Below are 20710 nucleotides of genomic sequence, written 5' to 3'. Positions count from 1 at the left end.
TATTACATTGGTTACATTTTTCATCATAAGTTCTATGTGTTAATTATTAAGCTTTACATTGCAATACATTTATTTCGTAGGGACATAATCCTTGATTCACGTTTCCTCTAACATCTAATTTCTCTCATAACATTGAATATTATGCGAGTGCATTCTACAAGCGATTACACTGCACTCCTAACAGCTACCCCATATAAGATTCAACTTTTCTGCTCTATCACAGTTGAGGATTCACCATGAAGTAATTCTAGGTCCTTCAGTATGGGTGCGGTGTGAATTGTACTGTTATCTCAGACCACATTTTCTCGGTAAACATCGTTTACCACGAAGTTTTTACAACGCGGTACCTTTAGCACGCATCCCTTACCACGACTTGCGCTGGAGGGCGCTAAAGGATTAAAAATAGTAAATTTACTATCCAAACACCTTCCCTAGGGTCCACGGGGACTGGTGTTAGAATAGTAAATTATACTATTCGAAATCCGCGCCCCCCAACGCAAGTCATGCGTGGTAAAGGGATGCGTTGTGACGGTACGCGTTGTACCGTCATACATCCTATTTTCTCCAATGAAGGGGAGCTTAGCTTGTTTGGTAGCACTAGATAAAGTCCACTGCAGTGGTTAAATCTTCTTCTACTATAGAAAGCACTATTGTAAACAGATGGTTCTTATGAAGATATTGTATTTTGTACATGGCATTCCATAGAAATGACTGGATAGAACTGTTTTCCTTAACTTAGTTAGCGATAGAGTGAGATTGGTAAAAGCTGCATCTCTGTGTTTTAATTTCGCATTGGGGTATCTTATGGGTGCATCCAGTACAATGTCTGAGAACTCTACTCTAAAAGCTATTGACTGAAATTCTCAAACATGTTTCCAAACATAACTTAACCATGAACATATAGTTTGCTATTGGTTTAGCTGCATTCTGCTAGAGGTTTACTCCTGGCTCTCCATTTTGATCTCTGTGTCCCTTGTCTTCACAAATTCCATAAAGGATTTAAAACAGACTTTTTACTGCATACTTACAGAAAAGTATTTCTGCATATGAATTATTGGATTCTTTTATATCTCTATTATGTTTCAATTAGTTTATGTGTGTAATTCTTAATCAAGCAGTTCAAGTGTAGACCTGTTTAAAAGTGACTTGCTGTATGTTTTTTGCATCTTATTCCCACATTGAATCGCTGATCACTAGTTTGACTTGGGGCTAAATTGTACATTATTCAGGTCTTTTTTAAATGAAAATGAAAAAGTGTGTTAAGAACATAGCTGACATAGTGCCAGGCAAGTATAAAATGGCAATGCAGTTCTGGTTTTTCCCCTAGAGACACTTGGGTGGTAGTTCTATATAAATGTAGTTGGTAGTAGTGGTTAGCCAGCAGCCTGTTGTCTTCTGGGACTTACGTTTTTTTTCCAACATGGCATGTATGAGCTCAGAAATCCTAGCATGCAAAATCAGTGTTTAATTTGAGGCGGCGGTTCCCGGTGGGGGGCCACCACCCCTTATTTCTGGGGTGTGAAACTGATTTTTCTACATCAGATATGTACTGAACACAAGAGAGGGAAAACACACAGATTGGAAAGACGGAGGAAGGAAAAGCTAGCAAACCCGCCACAAAGGTAGAAAGAAAGAACCTGCAAAAGCGAGAAAAAGTGGCAGGTAGTGTTTGGTTGTGGATTAAAGAAGCATGAGGTTAATTTAAGACGAATAGGCTTATTCTGCTCCTGAGGTTTAACTGCATGGGCCGAGGGCTTCTGAGCAGAGCTTCGGGCACAGGCACTCTTTCTATTACAAAAGCACTGTGTTAAGAGATGGCTAAAAAGCTGTGAAGAGCTGATGGTATGATGGGGATAGGATGGTGCCGTAACAGCCAGAGCTGCAGACCTTGAACCTGTGGAACCAGGGGGCATATTACCAACCAATAGAGATAATTTTTGTCTCTAACTTGTTTAGAGACAAAAATTATCGCCGCACATCGGCGATTTTTATCGCAGATAAACCTTGCTATTAGCAAGGTTTATCGCAAATGCGATAAAAAACGGCCGCAATGCATGAATATCGCTGAAAAGTCAGCGATATTCATGCATTATCGAGCAAATGCTCTTAGCCATGTTATCCACCTCCCATTGGATAACATGGCTAAGAACTGCTCCTGGGCAAGTGTTAGCTTTTGGAGATATTCACGCTTAGCGCGAATATCTCCAAAAGTTGGTAATAGGAGATAGCGATGTTAGCGACTGTTTTCAGTCGCTAACATCTTGGCACGCCCACTTTGCATGTCATTAGTGATAAATATCACTGACATGCAAAGCGGGGCCCAAGATGGTCACTATCTCCTATTAGCTGTCGCTAACTGGTGTTAGCGACAGCTTGGTAATAGGGAGATAATTTTATCTCCGCTTTCTTGGCTTTTAAAGCCAAAAAAGCGGAGATAAAGCCCCTTGATAATATGCCCCCAGGTTCGAGTCCAGTTATCGACTCAATATCCTGTGATTCTGGGCAAAACAATGAATCTCCCCATGCCTACCACAAACAATGAATGTGTTCTTCTGTAATGTAAATGATGCTCATGTAAAGTGCTCCAATACATTCGGGTCGAGTTCGCGCTATATAAAACTGCAGAGAAAAAAAATCACATGCGACATGAGGTCATTTAGCAGCTGTGCCATATTGCATCAAATTCCCTGATTAAAGTCTAACCCTCCAACTACCCCGAGCACTACATTCTCGAAATGGTGCTGAAAAAACCGACTAATATAAACAGCAACATGCAGTAGGGAGCAGAAATATCTAACGTCCCAAAAGAAAGGTAGTAAGGCGCGTGACCAGGTAAGGCTGGGCTCTGCCCCCTCTTCCTGTGACAGGACTGTGGTGTCAACTGAACACTGCTGGGTAGCGGGGGACGTTCGTCGAGTAGGCATTTCCTGCAGGGGATTCGACTGCGGTCAGCCATGTTAGATTTGTGAACCTCATTTCCCCAGGTGCATCCAGCGCAGCTTCTCGGGGAGTCCCCAAGCCACAAAGGAAATTTGCATTTAAATGGAGATTTTTTTTCCCTTTTTGTTTTAATGAGCGTGGCACATGGGAGCTCTTGACTGTTAAGTTTGCAGCGCAGAGTGTCCGTTGCATTGGAGCACGAGCACTGTAGGCTCCTTCGATTCGTTTTTAACAAATTGTACACAAAGAAAGCGCCTTGTACATCTTTTCGAGGAATGTCATAATATAGAAATAAGCTGGCTGGCCTGGCAGCAGGACTAATCTTCCCTCGGCGGATCAGTGCAGAAGCGCGGATGTCAGGCGGGGGTGGGGGGTTGGAGAGGGGTAGGGTGTCCCCTGACACACAGAGTGCCCCCCGGTATAAATTGGCAATGGTGTAATGGAGCTGGGAGATGACACATGCAGGCGTGACCCCTCTCCACTGATTGTGACTGACCCCAACAGAGGTAAATCTGACACGGCGTGCACATCAGACAATTGCATTTTCATCACCCAGGGACGAAAACAGAGCAACCAAAATCGTTTCGAGGAATGATATGCACGATGGGGTACCCCCTCCCCCGTTTAACTTGTTCCCTCTTTTCAATCTTCCTTGCTCTGTTTCAGGGGCTGCTGAAATAGCAGAGTACAGGGACGGACTTTTAAAAGTTGATCTAAAGTTTTTTTCCCTTTACCTGTGAAGGGGTTATTTTTTGTATTAAAAAATGCCGCCAGTGGTGCATTTGTTTTAGCAGCAGCTGAACAAGCAGCTGTTGACGCTTCCACAAAGACAACTCGGGGGACTGCACTTGCTGAGCACATCTGGTCAGGGGGCATTTTTACCTACTCCGAGTTATCCATTGGTTGATCCGCTCCCTGCGTGCATATGTGATCGCACGAACAGATCGAAATGTCTGATTTTTTATTTTCATGTGTTTTTTTCTTCTGATGCTGCACCTTGAATAAAGGCTAGATAGTCCTGGAAGAGATACGCATTCATGTAGCCTCATTTTACACGGAAGGATAGAGTGTGCATTGCCCCCTTAGCCCCATATGCTGGAATAAATGTTGGTGCTGTCAAAAATAAACATTAGATGGATTCTCACTTTCTCAACCTGGTGGGAATCAACGGCCCAAATTCTTTATATTCTGAGTGAAGTGGAAATATGTCCGAGTGACTGAAACCAAGTACCAGTCTCCTCGTCCATCACCTACTGGCAAATGGTGGCCCAGAGGGTCTCCATACGGTAACGTCCTTGTATTCTAAAAGCCTCCACTTTACCTCCACATACATTGGTAGGGTGACCAACTGGCATTGGTGTAAATTCAGGACTGCGAGTGTAAAAATTCAGGACAAAGGGTCAAAATTCAGGACACAAATTCAGGACAGGAGGTGAAGATGCAGGACAAAACTTCAGGACAATTGGATACGTTTTACAGACACATCAGAGGTCACTCAATAGTATATAAGTAAGCCCAGCCATATTCAAACATATTCAACCATTTGCAAACCTATCCATGTATCCTTCCATCTATCATTTCACTCATTCATCCTTTCACTCATCCATCCATTATCCATCCACCCTTTCACCCTATCCATATGTACACTCATCCATCCACTCTTCTACCCATCCATCCATTCACTCATCCATCCTTTCTCTCATCCATTTATCCTTTCACTCCTTCACTCATCTATTCATCCTTTTGTCCATCTACCCTCCCTTTCACTCACTCATCCATCCTTACATCCACCCTTTCACTCATCCGATTATGCATTCACCCTTGCACTTATCAATTCTTCAATCCATCCATCATTTCACTCATCCACCCACTCACTCATCATCCACCTTTTCACTCGTCCATCCTTTCACTCATCCATCCACCCAGCTACTCTTCCACCCATACATCCAGCTATTTACCTTTTCTCTCTTCCATCCTTCCACTCACTCATCAATCCATCCATCCATCCTCTCTCCTTATCCATCTATTCAATCTTTAATTCATCCATTCACCCTTTCACTAATTCATCCAGCCATCCACCCATCCCTTCACTTACTCACTCGCCCACCTTTTCGTATTAATTTTGAGCTGAGCCTTTTTGAGAAGAGGCCCATCAAGAAAAAAAATCCGTTCCTGGATAATCCTCGCTGCAGGAGCCATTCCAGAACAGGGACAGAAGTCACCCAGGGCAGAGACAGGATCCACCACAGGGGGGGACAGGAGCCATCACAGGTGCGGCGGGGACAGGAGCCACCACATGGGGGGACAGGAGCCATCACTGGGGGGGTGGAGGGGCAGGAGCCATCACAGGAGGGGGAACTGGATCCACCAGGGTGGGCACAGGGGTGGGCATGCAGTATTCTAGTATCATCTTGGTCTCTTCCAGGGTGGGGTAGGGCTCCTCGACCCCTCCTGGACAAGACAACGAGAAGACAGTCTCTCTCTCCAAAATGTTAGTTGTGCCATAACCCACTGTGATATACAGTACTTACAGGAGATACTCCAAGAGAACTGATTTAACTGATTGTCCTCCATACTTTGTTAATCAGTGTGGGTGCGATTGTGCCATTTCTTAATTTTATTACATTATAGACTGCATGTTTGAAGAATCGAGGTTTGTTTACAATTTAGTGACAGTAATTAAGCTCTGTGAAAAGAACCACATGCTGCCTCGGTGTAATCAGACCAGTTTGAGGATGTTTGGGGCCTTGAGAAGAGGCGCTGACCCCCCACTAGTACCCTGAGAAGAGGCGCTTACCCCACGCTAGTACCCTGAGAAGAGGCGCTGACCCCCCGCTAGTACTCAGAGAAGAGGCGCTGACCCCCCGCTAGAACCCTAAGAAGAGGCACTGACCCCCCCGCTGGTGCCCTGAGAAGAGGCACTGAACCCCCCTCTGGTGCCCTGAGAAGAGGTGCTGACCCCCCGCTAGTACCCTGAGAAGAGGCGCTGAACCCTCTCTGGTGCCATGAGAAGAGGCGCTGACCCCCCGCTAGTACCCTGAGAAGAGGCGCTGACCCCCAGCTAGTACCCTGAGAAGAGGCAATGAACCCCCTCTGGTGCCATGAGAAGAGGCGCTTACCCCCCGCTAGTACCCTGAGAAGAGGCGCTGACCCCCCGCTAGTACCCTGAGAAGAGGCACTGAACCCCCCTCTGGTGCCCTGAGAAGAGGCGCTGACCCCCTGCTAGTACCCTGAGAAGAGGCGCTGAACCCCCTCTGGTGCCATGAGAAGAGGCGCTGACCCCCCGCTAGTACCCTGAGAAGAGGCACTGAACCCCCCTCTGGTGCCCTGACAAGAGGCGCTGACCCCCTGCTAGTACCCTGAGAAGAGGCGCTGCCCCCCCGCTGGTGCCCTGAGAAGAGGCGCTGACCCCCCGCTAGTACCCTGAGAAGAGGCGCTGACCCCCGCTAGTACCCTGAGAAGAGGCGCTGTGCTCCTGCACAGATGAGATCGGAGAGCTACGAACTCTGCATAACAGTCTTTATACACTTTTGTTTCTATAAGCAGATTACTCTTGACAACTGATGGAGACCACTTGCTCAATATCTTCATGTTCAACCACGCTGCATTATCCCGGGAAATGGTTCTCTCTCCCCACGAATTCTAAAGGGACTATATCGCGTCGCGGTAGGAGTAATGCAGTAGGCCCACATGGTCTTGGCTAACTCATTTCCCAATCCTTTCCAGCATTAATCGCTGCTTACACAGATCCCAGATTCACTTGATTGAACTGTTCCACTGTCCCATTTCCAGCCGGATGGTAAATGGGAATATGTTTTTCCTTTACACCATTCCTAGCCAAGAATGCTTTCCATTTGTCTGAAACAAACTGTGGGCCATTGTCACATAAAATAGACCTTGGAATTCCTACCCTCAAAAAGACATTGGTCAAGAATGAAACTAAAGTAGATGCATCAACCTTGTCACACACCTCAAACTCTGGCCATTTAGAGTACAGATCCAATAATACTATAACGTATTTGGGAACACTCCATGATGCTAAAATAGGTCCTAAAACATCTACAGCTAGTTCATACCAAGGGCTCTCAGGAAGTTTACACTATCCTAACGGAGGTAGGAAGACAATTAACCCCTTGCATGTGCGGCAAATTTTCCCACTGTGCGGGAGTTTTTATGAGTGGGCGGAGTTTGGATAGCCCCCGGCCATCGTGAGCACATGCCCACCGTGATGCGTGATGCCCGGGGGCCGTCATGAGCACGCAAGGGGTTAATGATTTGTCAGCACTAGCACAAGAAGTACAAGACCTCCCATTCCTTTGGATATCAATATCCATTCCAGGCCACCAATACAATGACTTCACCCTCCTTTTAGATATAACTATTCCAAGGTGCCCTTTATGCATAATGCTGAGGATGAGTTCCCTAAGGCTCAATGGAGGAATTGCTCTGCCTCCTCTAAGGAAGAACCCTTCCTCACTGATTGATAAATCAGTTTTCAAATCCCAGAACTTCCTACATTCCTCTGATAATTCGTCCTTCCCAGGCCATCCATCAGTTATATAGCTCCTCAATTCCATCAAGGTGCAATAAGAATCATAAGCTGCCTTCCAGTCTTCCTCTTGAATCACAATCTCCTTATCAAAAGTATACGTAACACAGTATTCCTCCGAATCACAGCTGCAATGTTCTTACAGTGGTAAAGGTGAGCGACTCAAATAGTCTGCAACCTTGTTCCTATACCTGGTAGTTACTCTACATCATACACATAATCTAAAAGTCTTAAGGTCATCTTTGCAATGCGAGGAGTTGCTTTAATGATACCACTAGAAGTCAGCATCTAAACTAAGGGTTTATGATCCGTTCTAAGAATGAATCTTGTACCACCACAAATTCTGTTGGAAATTTTCCATAGCCCAAACAGTCGCTAACATCTCCTTCTTTATTACAGAGAATTTGTCCTCCGACAGTGTAAGTGAACGTGAGGCATATGCTATGGTAGTTTCTAACCCATCACTTGACACTTGGGTCAACACTGCTCCCAAGCCCTTCAGTAGGAGATTGGCTTAGTATGCAGTGAACACTTATTTAAGTGAAGCACCTTGCACTAATCCAGACAACCCATATGGTGATTTTAGGGGTCTTAGACAACCAAAGAAGGCTCTCTAAGTGGTAGCTATGGAGAGCAGTCTTGAGGATTAGTCAGGATGTCTACTCCCTGGAGATATCAGCTCAATACACACACTACTTCAAATGTAAATAGTGGTCTCCAGGGGGAAAGCAAACCACATACTAAAGTAGTGAAATGTGACTGTAACTGAAGTCAGGACTTCTACGAGAAGTCTCAGAAGAGCTGGGAACACAAGGAACCACACTAGGTAAGTACCCAGGAACCCCCGAGGCTATGTACAGAGTGGAAACACAGCAGCCTAATCAATGCAAGTCAATTGGAAAGTTGCGGTTGCAATTTTCAGGAAGAAGGACCCTTCCCAGTGGACCCTGAAGAAACCCAGTGAAAGATGGAAGGTTGGAGAGTCACCCCACTGAAGAAAATTACATATTTATATGTATTTGTGCCCCCAAGCGCTACCCTCTCATCATCTGCCATGTTGAATAAAAACCCCTGCATTACTTCACATTCAGAGGCCTTATTTCTCTGTCACCAGGCCCCTCCATGCCAGACCCTGAAAAAGGCACATGTTACATTTCTCTGCAGCACATTAGATATTTTGCTGAGCAGTCACAGAGAAGAGGCCCAGCCCGGGGTGTCTTAACAGTGTCAAACAAGGGTCGACCTGATAAAGCTGCATTCCGGCCCTGAGCAGGAGGCGAGCAGAAGCCCCTCTGTAGAGATAAGGCCCAGTTTTGCTGTCGGCTCTCAGAGATAAGTGGGGCCCATGTCAAGGGAAACCTCCAAGACAGTTACACAAGGGGTGGACAGGAAGGGCCAAACCAACTTGCTAGTATGAAGCAGCAACACTTCTACAGATGAGAGCAATCTGCATGCTGCCCCGAGCTAGAGATAAGACCAGACATGCTAGTCACTCTGACACCCAGGGCCCTCCCTGACCAACAGAAAGGAAATAGCCCTCATGTAAAAGTCTGATAAAGTTACGCAAACAGGCAGTGCGAGTTTTTGCTGACCTTGCTGCCCCCTCTATGCACCCACCCACCTATGACTCATTACAGTGAACGCCTACATGCTCATATCTTTTTCTTTCCTTCTGCTTGGAGGGTTCCTCCCTATGTATGCAAAGAATGTATAAATATTGTACTCTGTGAATAAAGCTCAGAACTCTCCTGAACCTGCTTGGTGAAAGGAGCTCTCCCTTAACTCGAGTTAACGAAATAAAGCCCATTGACTCTGACACCACGGACTCTGCTCCTCATTTATGCTTGACCCTTTTGATATTTATAGAAATTATGATTGTGTAAATAATTTATTTACCACATTTTCTGGCGCCCGCATAGGGACGCATCCCCTTCCCCACGTGCTGGCGATGTAGGTCCGGCCCCTGGCCCCTTCTACAGCCTAGACGGACTTCAAGTGTACACGCCAGCGGGACTTCCCGCCAACTCCCTCAGGCCCACGGAGGAGGCGGACTGCGACCAGACATCCACACGAGGCGGTGAGGAAGATTGCGGAGCGTCCTGACCCAGAGCCCAACCCGTGAGAGAGCCGAGTCCGAGGTCTTCAGTGGTCTGCCATTCCTGCGCAAGCATCAAGCGTCCGATGACCAGGTCTTCAAGTTCTGCTTCCCGGTGAGTACCACTGAGAACGCATAAAGACGGGTTCATTTAATGAACACGGTAAAGACGTGTCTCCTTCACGAGACCGGTATGGTTGTACTGTATTTCAGTACATAAGTATATGTTGTATATGTTTTGAGTTTGAAATTGTTTTAGTTAGGTTCCAGCATGCCGTTGTTTTCAAAATTGCGTAAAATAGGCACTAAAAAGGGAATATTAGAAGAGGCAGTTAATGTCCCGCCAAGAGATACCCCCGGCCATTTTATGTATAACAAACATGGCATAGGCGCCGTTTTGTACCTTGATCTCTGGGTAGATTATACAAAGGATTTAGAGGCAATGTATAGATGGCCTGTTACGGGAACATGGGATGCAGAATGTATCATGAGAGTAGAAGAGGAACTATGGAAAAGGAAATCAAGGCCTTCTCAAAAAGAAGCCATTGACTTATGGCGCAAAGAAGCGAATAGGAGAGCCCAGAAAGAACTCAACAAAGCTGAGAAAGGTAGACAGATGTCAGAACAGGCTAAAGAAAAGAAGTTACAAGATGAGGGTGAACAGGTCAGATCAGAACAGATGGATAGGGAGAGAAACGCTCTTGTTACTGGTATCTACCCTGTACTCTCAGAGGAGATCAAGGAGGAAGTTCCCCAAGATGTACCCCTTAAAATTAAACCAACGGCACCAGAGGCGTTCCTTTCCACCTACCTAGCAGAGCCACCCCCAGCCTACATAGATGCACCATTTCCCCCGCTCCCACCAGAGGCCGTGCCCCAGCCAGTCCAGAACCAACAACAGGCTTCCGGGGGTGCGGAAGGGGGGGGATAAGGAAATAAAGGATGACGTCGAACTCCCTAGATGTATATATGATTTACAGCCAGGTATTACTGGTCTAATGCGCGCCATATCAATACGAATAAGGCAAGCCATCGCAGAGCTAGATGGACTGCCTGATATGAATACACATTTAAATGCCTTGTATGAGTTCATCAGAACAGGACGGAACCATGAATGCGTAGCTCAAGCTATGGAAAATAGAAAAGTAAAAGCTAAGAACAACTTCCTCCGTTTTATTATCAACTGTCTGATCAGGGAACTTGATGGGGGTGATGGGGACGTGGAGGCTAGTTTAATAGAGTGGAGCGACAACATCAATGACGGTAAACATGATAAGGCAGCGCAGACAGAAGCAATGACGAACAAGATTAAAAAGAAAATACTAGCAGTACGCAACGTCGAGAAGGAAGGCAGGGATAGTGTGTCAAAGGAAGGGGATAACAACGAGCCGGCAGACAAAATGAATTTTCTGGGCATAGCACGGCACTGTAATGGCGCCAAACACCATCGACCTCAGAAAACAAGGGTTAACCAGGAAACACACATCTCTCCTGAGGATTTGTTTCAAACAACTGAAAAGGCCCTAGACCATTGGATGGATGACGAGCCACCCCTCACGCCACATGAGAGGGAGTTGGCTCGGTCGGCCACCCAGTGGGTGTCCCAACATCATGTATATAATCCCGACATAGTGGCCCAGATGTTCCTGAGCCTCCCACCACTCGAACAACGCCTGGCCAGCATCTATATGGTCCAACACTTGATCACGTTGTATGAGAGCCAATATCACCACCCTGGCAAATTATATAAAATACTGGAAAAGGTAATACTAGATAGATGGATGAAACAGGGCCCAGAACTGATTAACACCATTTTAGACTTGCGTCTCCAATATGAACAATTCCTGTCCGCCTCAATGACACCCGATCCTCGCCCCAGAGGACAGTACCCTCTGCGAGAGGTCCACCCCATAACAAAACAAGATGGCTCTGTCCAGCGGGTATATGTCTATACCCCTCTCACCAAGCTAGAAATACTGGAAATGAAGAGGTTGTTACCTTCCCATGATAAAGACCCGGGGGGGTTTCACAGAGAAATAAAAGATATACTCCGTATAGGAGACTATACTTACCCTGATATCCTAAGGTTACTAAAGGTCTTGTTACCAGCTGGCATTTACGAGAAACTTAAAGAGAAAGACTGGGATGTGGGAGATAACACTTTGAAATGGGCAGAGTTGCAAGCTGAAGATGCAGGTAGGGCCCCGGGGGATGGCCTTGGTGAAAAAATTAAGGGGCTCCCCGAACTCCTTATGCAAATTTTACCAAGACTATTGACGACCAAAAAGGAAGACTGGGATGCAATTTCAGCATGTAAACAGAAACCAGAGGAAGACACAAGCGATTACTACACTAGGTTGGAGAAATGTTTCGCTGTCAACAGTGGTTTAAAACACAGTAGTGAGGCCTATCCCCACCTTTTTGTGACCAAACTGGTAGATAACGCCCTTCCTCAGATTAGGAATAGGGTGCTGAAGGTTTAGAGTACTTGGCAAGCAAATAGCCCCTCACAAATGTTACAGATGTTGCAATACCACCAAAATAGAATAAGGGAAGAACAAGAACAAGAAAAGAAGTGCATGAAGGATACAAAAATGAAGGTGCTAGTTGCCCAAATAGTACCTGCAAACACGAACAAGAATGGTACTGCACCCACTAAAGGGACCTGCAATTATTGTAAACAACAGGGTCACTTTGTAAGGGAATGCCCCGTCCTAAAGCACAATATAGCCACAGGTAAAACAAAGGAACGGCCCTATACACCTAGACAGTACAACACTCAGCAGACACAAGCCCCCACCCCGCAGCAGGTCCAGACGCCCGCTGCCGCTGCACCTCAAATGTATCAGTACACGCAGTCAGACTACCCAGAATACCAATCTTTTTCATGAAACAGCCTCGAGAGGGAAGATCGCTTGCCCCTTATCCCAGTTCCTGTGGACCAAGAGGGTCCTTATGTACATGCTCGTTTGCTGGGGCAAGATAGAAAGTTTCTGATTGACACAGGGGCAAGCAGGACTACCATCAGTCATGACGAGGTCCCAGGGGCACCTCTCTCGGGCTCACAGAATATATCCCTGGGATTTTCTGGAAAGCCAATCGTCAACAAAGTATCAGAACCAGTCTCTTTAGGGGTGGGTCCACTGACACGCACCACAGACCTACTACTCACTAAAACATGTCCAGAAAATTTACTAGGTATAAAGACCCTAAAAGAACGGGGAGCAGTTATCTGTTGCTCACCAGAAGGAGTAAGACTGTTTTTGCGTGATTTCAAAGGGCATTTCACGGTTAGAGATTTTGATCCCAGACTTCAGGATGTCCCACAGTATCTATGGGCACAAGGTTCGACTGACGTAGGTTACATGGATATAACACCACACGAGGTCACTCTTAAGGAAGGAGTAGTCCTACCCCGAATACGACAGTACAGGATTCCACCTGAGGCTGAAACAGCCTTATTAAAAATAATTCAAGAACTCATTGAACAGGGGGTGGTGGTGGAGACAGACTCGAATGTGTGTAACTCCCCCGTCCTCCCTGTTCTTAAACGCACAGACCCTCAAGCACCCCCAGTTTACAGACTAGTAGTTGACCTTCGAGAACTGAACAAATGTGTGGTCCCACAATACCCAGTGGTCCCAGACATTTCCTCATTATTTACTGCCATTGATTCTGAGGCAACATTTTTCACGGTCATTGACCTGAAGAATGCATTCTTCAGCATTCCAATACATCCTGACAGTCAATATCTTTTCGGATTCAGTTTAAAAGGACGCAGCTTCAAATTTACAAGAGCTCCCCAAGGTTTTACAGAAAGCCCCAGTGTTTACAGTCAGGCATTAAAGAGACAAATTGACAGTATAAGTATGCCTACCAACACAGCATTAATACAGTACGTGGATGACATTCTCATCACAGCAAGATCAGAACCTGACTGTGAAAAGGCTTCCCTCACTGTCCTTCACTTTCTGGCGGACAAGGGGCACAATGTGTCCCCTTCGAAGTTACAGTTCTGTGAACAGCAAGTGGCTTACTTAGGGCACTTGCTGTCCAAGGAGGGTAGGCAGCTGACACAAGAACGAATTAAATTGATTTCCAACATTTCACAACCCAAAACACAGAAAGAAGTACGTGCATTCATTGGCCTTACTTCCTATTGCAGACAATGGATTCCCCAGTATGCCCACATAGTCAAGCCACTCATACAATTGACTACATTGGAGGCTGCCACCTCTAACATCCTCCCTTGGACATCAGAGCACACCCTAGCATTTGAGGAACTAAAACGGGCGTTATGTCAAGCGCCAGTTTTAGCCACTCCTAATTACAAGAATCACTTCACCCTGTTCGTGACAGAGCGGGATGGAACAGCACTATCTGTTCTCACACAAGACCAAGCAGGGAAACACAAGCCATGTGCTTATTTTTCTAGTACACTGGACCCTGTAGCACAGGCTCTGCCAGCATGCTTGAAATCTGTTGCGGCCACAGCTTTGGCCAGAAGACAAAGTGACTCGATAGTGCTGGGACACTCCCTGACAGTACAAGTACCAAAAGCAGTGAACGTTCTCCTGAATAGGACACAGACACAACACCTGACTGTAGCAAGATTGACAGGATACGAGCTGACACTATTTCAACCCCACATAGAGATTAAAAGATGTAACATACTCAACCCTGCCACTCTTTTACCCTCAAGCACAGATGACACCCCATGACTGTGTGGAAGTAATAAATATAGTGACGAAGCCAAGACAAGACTTGACAGATGTTGCACTCCCAGACCCTGACATAACGTTTTATGTAGATGGATCATGCATGAGAACAGGGGCAGGAGAATTAGTGGCAGCATACGCCGTAACTACTGACCATGAGATCATAGAGACACAAAGAATAGATATCCTGTCAGCACAAGCAGCAGAGCTCATTGCTTTAACGCAAGCCTGTAAACGAGCAAAACAGTTAAGGGTTAACATCTACACTGATTCACAATATGCGTTTGGGGTAGTTCATGACTTTGGGGTACTATGGAGGGAGAGAGGTTTTCTGACCTCACACGGGGCCAAGATACAGCATGGCCCTCTCATACAGGCCTTGTTAGAAGCAATACACCTACCTACAGCCATAGCGATCCTGAAATGCAAAGCACACACCAAGGCCACAGATGTCATTTCCCAAGGTAATGACCTGGCAGACCGAACTGCTAAACAGACAGCTCAGACTCCAATTGACATACCAAACTCACAGGTATTACCACTGACAAGGACTATGACAGTCAGGGATCCCTCCAAAGATGTACAAGATATACAGACCCATGCCACTCCAGATGAAATAAAGAAATGGACTGAACAAGGAGGGGTCCAGACTGACCAGGGTTGGATGACTAAAAACAAAAAGACATGGTTCCTCCCAGATTCTATGGTACAGGTGATAATAGAGACAGCACATAGCCCGGCACACTTGGGAGAGAAGGGAATGTTAGATGGCCTGCAGAATATCTGGTTTAACAAACACTTGCGAGCGGCAGCAAAACAGAAAGTGAAGACTTGCATGATTTGTTGCCAATTCAACCCTGGAAAAGGCATCTCAGTGGTACAGGGTGGATTTCATCCCCCTGATCACCCTTTTGAGGTTCTCCAAATGGATTATATCCAAATGGACAGATGTAGAGGTTACAAGTATGTCCTGGTAATAGTGTGTGCCCTAACCAGATGGACAGAAGCTTACCCAGTCCCAGATTATACTGCAGTTACAACAGCCAAACAGTTGGTGAGGGAGTTCTTCCCGAGATACGGGTGTCATTTAGTCAGACAATGGCCAGCCCTTCTCCTCTGAGCTCATGAAACAGGTGTCCCTTCTGTTGGGATATATCTGGAAGTTCCATTGTGTAAGGCATCCCCAAGCAGCAGGTCTAGTAGAGAGACATAACCAGACCCTCAAAACAAAATTAGCTAAAGTCTGTGCAGAAAAGGGCGTGGATTGGATGGCAGCCTTACCGGTTGCCCTCTTTTACATGCACATGGTAGCTCATTCTAGAACCGGCCTATCCCCATATGAGGTGGTATTTGGAAGACCGCCGAATATGTGGGGTACACCAATGCCTAAAAGAATAACTGATGTTGACAGTACTATGCTCACAGATTACCTGGCTTCCTTGATGTCTGCACTACTCTCTTGCCGTTCGCAGGTTGCCGCTGCCTTCCCTGACAACACCCAGGTCGAGGACCATGCCATAGCCCCAGGGGACTGGGTGCTAGTGAGGAACTTCGACCGGGCAAGCCCTCTGGACCCCAGGTGGAAGGCACCAAAATTAGTCCTGCTGACGACGAGGACGGCCATCAAATTCAAAGTCGAGGGAAGAAAGGGGTGGCTGCATGCCAGTCACTGTAAAAAATACTTTGGGACTACCGGAACATTTGCTAAAAACAAAGACAGTACAGACTTTGAGCCCCCCTTTTTGGAAAAGACTCCCCAGCAAGAGTACACTTCCAAACTGAGATCTAGAAGGTCAGTCGACGTTTGATTGTCTAAGTCCACTCGGTGGTGAAGCGGTTGAACATGATGTCTGACTTGAATAAACTAGTGAACAGTAAAGAAAAAAGGACTAATATGAGAGAGAAATACTGCAAGCTATTACACAGCAGATGTATAGTGTCTCTGATTATTGTACTTTTTATGAGCATTGTGGTAATAAGTATTGGCTGGTTCTTACATGTTCTCTATCCACCTGCTGTCTCACAGAACGCCACCATAGTACACTCACATGTTGAGCTCCCAGTACACTTAGAGAACAGAAGAAATGAATTTAAGAACAATACTTTCATCACCCTTTTACAACAACATCAACTGGCCATAAACACATCCAACTGCTGGGTGTGCGGTCTTCTTCCCCATACAGTTGCCAAAGTCATGCCTTTCATCACTCTCCCTTTTTCTTATGAAGGCTCTTGTACCGGTTGGTGGGAAACAAACAAAGCTTCCTATATGGCCAATATGGATACAAAAGAGCAGTCTCAGCTCCGATATCACCTATACATTTTATGTTGGCGAGGTGAAAAGAACAGGACATGTGGTACTCCACTAGAGCAGGAAGCCTATGCTGACCACGGTAACAGATCTAATAAGTTATATTATCAGTATATGGACAGGAGAAAAAGATCCGTTTCACCTGTTTTTGTGGCATCAACGAAAGCCCCTTTTTGTGTCCAAAGTAAAGGAAAGATACGTATGGGTGATAGCATCTGCAATCACACAGTAAATTTGAATGGAACAAACAATACACGGCTTATAGCCGCACAGGGCACCTACTTCATATGTGGGGATAAAGGTTATACATGGCTCCCACAGGGCTGGTCCGGCACTTGTTACATTGCTTTTCTCCTTCCCCCCACCTACACTGCCCTTGCGGACTATCATGAAATTGAGCCTCTGACTGTCTATAACAGACGGCGAAGGGGGGTCATAGATACAGAAGATACAGCAGGGCAGGAGGCGGGAGACTTCTTTGCCGGAGTCATTCCATTTTGGGGTCCAATGGTAAACAGCAGGAACATCCGCCACCTCACACGAGTGGTGCAAAATACGATAGATGCAACGGCAGGTGCCCTCTCTAATCTCACAGCAAAATAGCATTGTTTTAGACATCGTTCTGGCTGACCGTGGTAGTGTATGCAGATTGATCTCCACGAGTTGTTGTGTGTTTATTCCAAATAACGCACCTACGGTATACCATGCCATTGCCAAGCTACACAAGATGTCAAGTCAGCTAGACATGGATAAAGGAGAATGGTCCTTAAGCAGCTGGTTGTGGGGATTAGTATCAACATGGGGATGGAAAGTGTTGACTGTAGTAGGATCAATACTGTTTATCATCTTCAGTTGTTGCCTCTGCATCCAATGCGGCCCGGCCATCTGTGGTCTGTGCGCCACTGCCTGCATTCCCCGTCCACATGTGCAGAGCAGAAAAAATGAAAAGATCATGTTGCAAGAACACATTAACGGCCTGATGAAAATAGAGGTGTATTAGAGGGGTGCGCTTGGGGACAAGGAGGGAATGAAGAAAATTACATATTTATATGTATTTGTGCCCCCATGCGCTACCCTCTCATCATCTGCCATGTTGAATAAAAACCCCTGCATTACTTCACATTCAGAGGCCTTATTTCTCTGTCACCAGGCCCCTCCATGCCAGACCCTGAAAAAGGCACATGTTACATTTCTCTGCAGCACATTAGATATTTTGCTGAGCAGTCACGGAGAAGAGGCCCAGCCAAGGGTGTCTTAACAGTGTCAAACAAGGGTCGACCTGATAAAGCTGCATTCCGGCCCTGAGCAGGAGGCAAGCAGAAGCCCCTCTGCAGAGATAAGGCCCAGTTTTGCTGTTGGCTCTCAGAGATAAGTGGGGCCCATGTCAAGGGAAACCTCCAAGACAGTTACACAAGGGGTGGACAGGAAGGGCCAAACCAACTTGCTAGTATGAAGCAGCAACACTTCTACAGATGAGAGCAATCTGCATGCTGCCCCGAGCTAGAGATAAGACCAGACATGCTAGTCACTCTGACACCCAGGGCCCTCCCTGACCAACAGAAAGGAAACAGCCCTCATGTAAAAGTCTGATAAAGTTACGCAAACAGGCAGTGCGAGTTTTTGCTGACCTTGCTGCCCCCTCTATGCACCCGCCCACCTATGACTCATTACAGTGAACGCCTACATGCTCATATCTTTTTCTTTCCTCCCTATGTATGCAAAGAATGTATAAATATTGTACTCTGTGAATAAAGCTCAGAACTCTCCTGAACCTGCTTGGTGAAAGGAGCTCTCCCTTAATTCGAGTTAATGAAATAAAGCCCATTGACTCTGACACCACGGACTCTGCTCCTCATTTATGCTTGACCCTTTTGATATTTATAGAAATTATGATAGTGTAAATAATGTATTTACCACACCACCCGTGGATACCCCAGGAACCAGGATACCTACACCAGAGAAGCTGGGTGCATAGGTGCAAAGTGAAGTCGTAAACCACTGTAGGACACAATGGAGGACTTCAGAAAATATGCCGCTGGTGATGGCACGAGGTTACCAGCTTGGGTTATTTTCTAAAACACCATGCTCACTTGGGCCCATAAAACATTCATACAATAAGCTGGCAAAACCTGCGCTGAGGTTCAGGACTTTACCTGACTTGAAATATAATTTTACCTGTACACCTTTCTCTTACCAAACCATAATACCTTATTTTCCTCTTGTCAATGAATCAGGTTGTTAGAATAATAGGCATAAAAATAACATTTACCCTTATTTCTTTGAATGACCACAGACTCGGGAGAGTTTTAAAAACAACTTTATTTATGCAATATTTTGTGAGTCAAGTACCAATATATGTCAGTTAATAACTTTTCAAGGAGGAAAATAATGATCAAAGGAAAAATCTTAAGAGACTTAATAAAATTTCTAGACATTGGTACCTGGGAAGGGTGAGAAAGGGAAACGGTACAAAGAGACATACCACACAGATTTATATTTACCTAGAATGGTGCGAGGACCAACCTCTGGCCAAGGGCTGGAAAGAAAAGGGCTCCCAACTAATCAGGAGCCAACAGGTCAGGACAGGTGCAGGACAGGACAGGTAACCTCCTCTAAGTGCAACACCAGCGTCACACCCCTCTCTGCAGCTACTCTTGTTCCCTTCTAGATGAACACAGTCTTCTCCTTCAGCAATCTCCTGATTCTTCGACCAGCCCACGATCTCCCTCACCATACGTTGGGTCAGTGACAGGTCTGTGACAAGTCGGACAATCTAACTGACTAAATCTACCTTAGTTATACCATTTTCCAGGGTATGTACCACCCCCCAATGTTTCAATATTCATGTATTCCCTCCATTTGATTGGTCAGTGGGACGGAGCGAGGTCATCACACCATACTAATATAGAGTAATTTTTCTTTGGTTTAATTGTTCTATGTTCCTGCCTTTAAATTTACTTTCCCATGCTTTAATCCACCCAGCAAAATTCATATTACTTTTAATACAATGTATTTTTATTTGAACACATCTTCTTCCCCTCTATGGGTCAAGAGGTAAAGTTCTCAGGCGCATCACTGGTAAGATGGGACTTGGCATCCTTTCAATGCCACAGCTCGAGGTCTTGCATAGAAGGTGAAAGAGTCCGGTGGATTCCAAGGATAGATTCTTGAAGAGGAAAACATGCAAGTAGAGGGGACAGAGTCTATGCCACTCGAAAGTAACCAGGAGGCATGGAAGACCAATGACCAACGATGACAGAAGATGCAGGAATGATGATGGTGACAAGGTTGCTGCAGCTGTCAGGACTAGGCGACACTGTGGAAGACCAGGAGCTGTTCATAAGCTGTCCCACGTCAGAAGTCAAGAACCGAAGTGGTCGGTGTCGGGTCGGAGCACCAACAAGCCTAGGCAGCAGCAACAGACGTGATAAAAGAAAATGGTGCAGCGTTGGGACCAGCAAGATCCAATGGACTTACCAAGTTCAGGAGAGTCATAGCAGGCACGGGCAAATAGGGGAGTCCACTGAAGCCGAAGCAGACCCTCAAGAGGACCCACAGGCCAAAGGCACAAGAGGACCTCAAGCAGCTCACAAAAATGCAGGCCCACGGTGCAGAGGATGCGGTGAGGAGATGGTCTTGGAAGGAAGAGATGCTGGTAGCTGGAGCTTCTTGTAGCCAGAAGATCTCTGGAGGACAGAGCCAACAAGCTTTGGCAACAGCTAGTCAAGACTGTACACAGGGGTACTGTTCAAGCAGTTCAGATGAGGGATACTGCCCTCAAACTTGCTGAGAGGACAGGTCAGGGTTTGAGGGAGTTGCAGAACCACCACCTGTGTTGCTGAGTCTTTCAGGAATGTCAGGAACAGCAGACCGGTCAGCTTCGTTGCGATGCCTGGAGATGCAGGGGAGTGACTCCTTCACTGCAAGGGAGATAACTTCGGGTTTCCTTGATGCCCACATGCCTGGAGAGGAGCCTGGAGCAAGCACAGACACAGACAATGAAGAAAATTTGCAGAACAGCAAGTCCAAGAACAGCAGGAGTCTTTCTTGGTGCAGTCTTGGTTCCAGGCGAAGTCCAAGGTGCCCAGACGGTTGAA

The sequence above is a fragment of the Lissotriton helveticus genome, chromosome 3_1, assembly GCF_964261635.1.
Source record: "Lissotriton helveticus chromosome 3_1, aLisHel1.1, whole genome shotgun sequence".
Taxonomy (NCBI): Eukaryota; Metazoa; Chordata; class Amphibia; order Caudata; family Salamandridae; genus Lissotriton; species Lissotriton helveticus.
The sequence above is the reverse complement of the archived record's forward strand: the minus strand, read 5'-3'. Positions refer to the sequence as shown.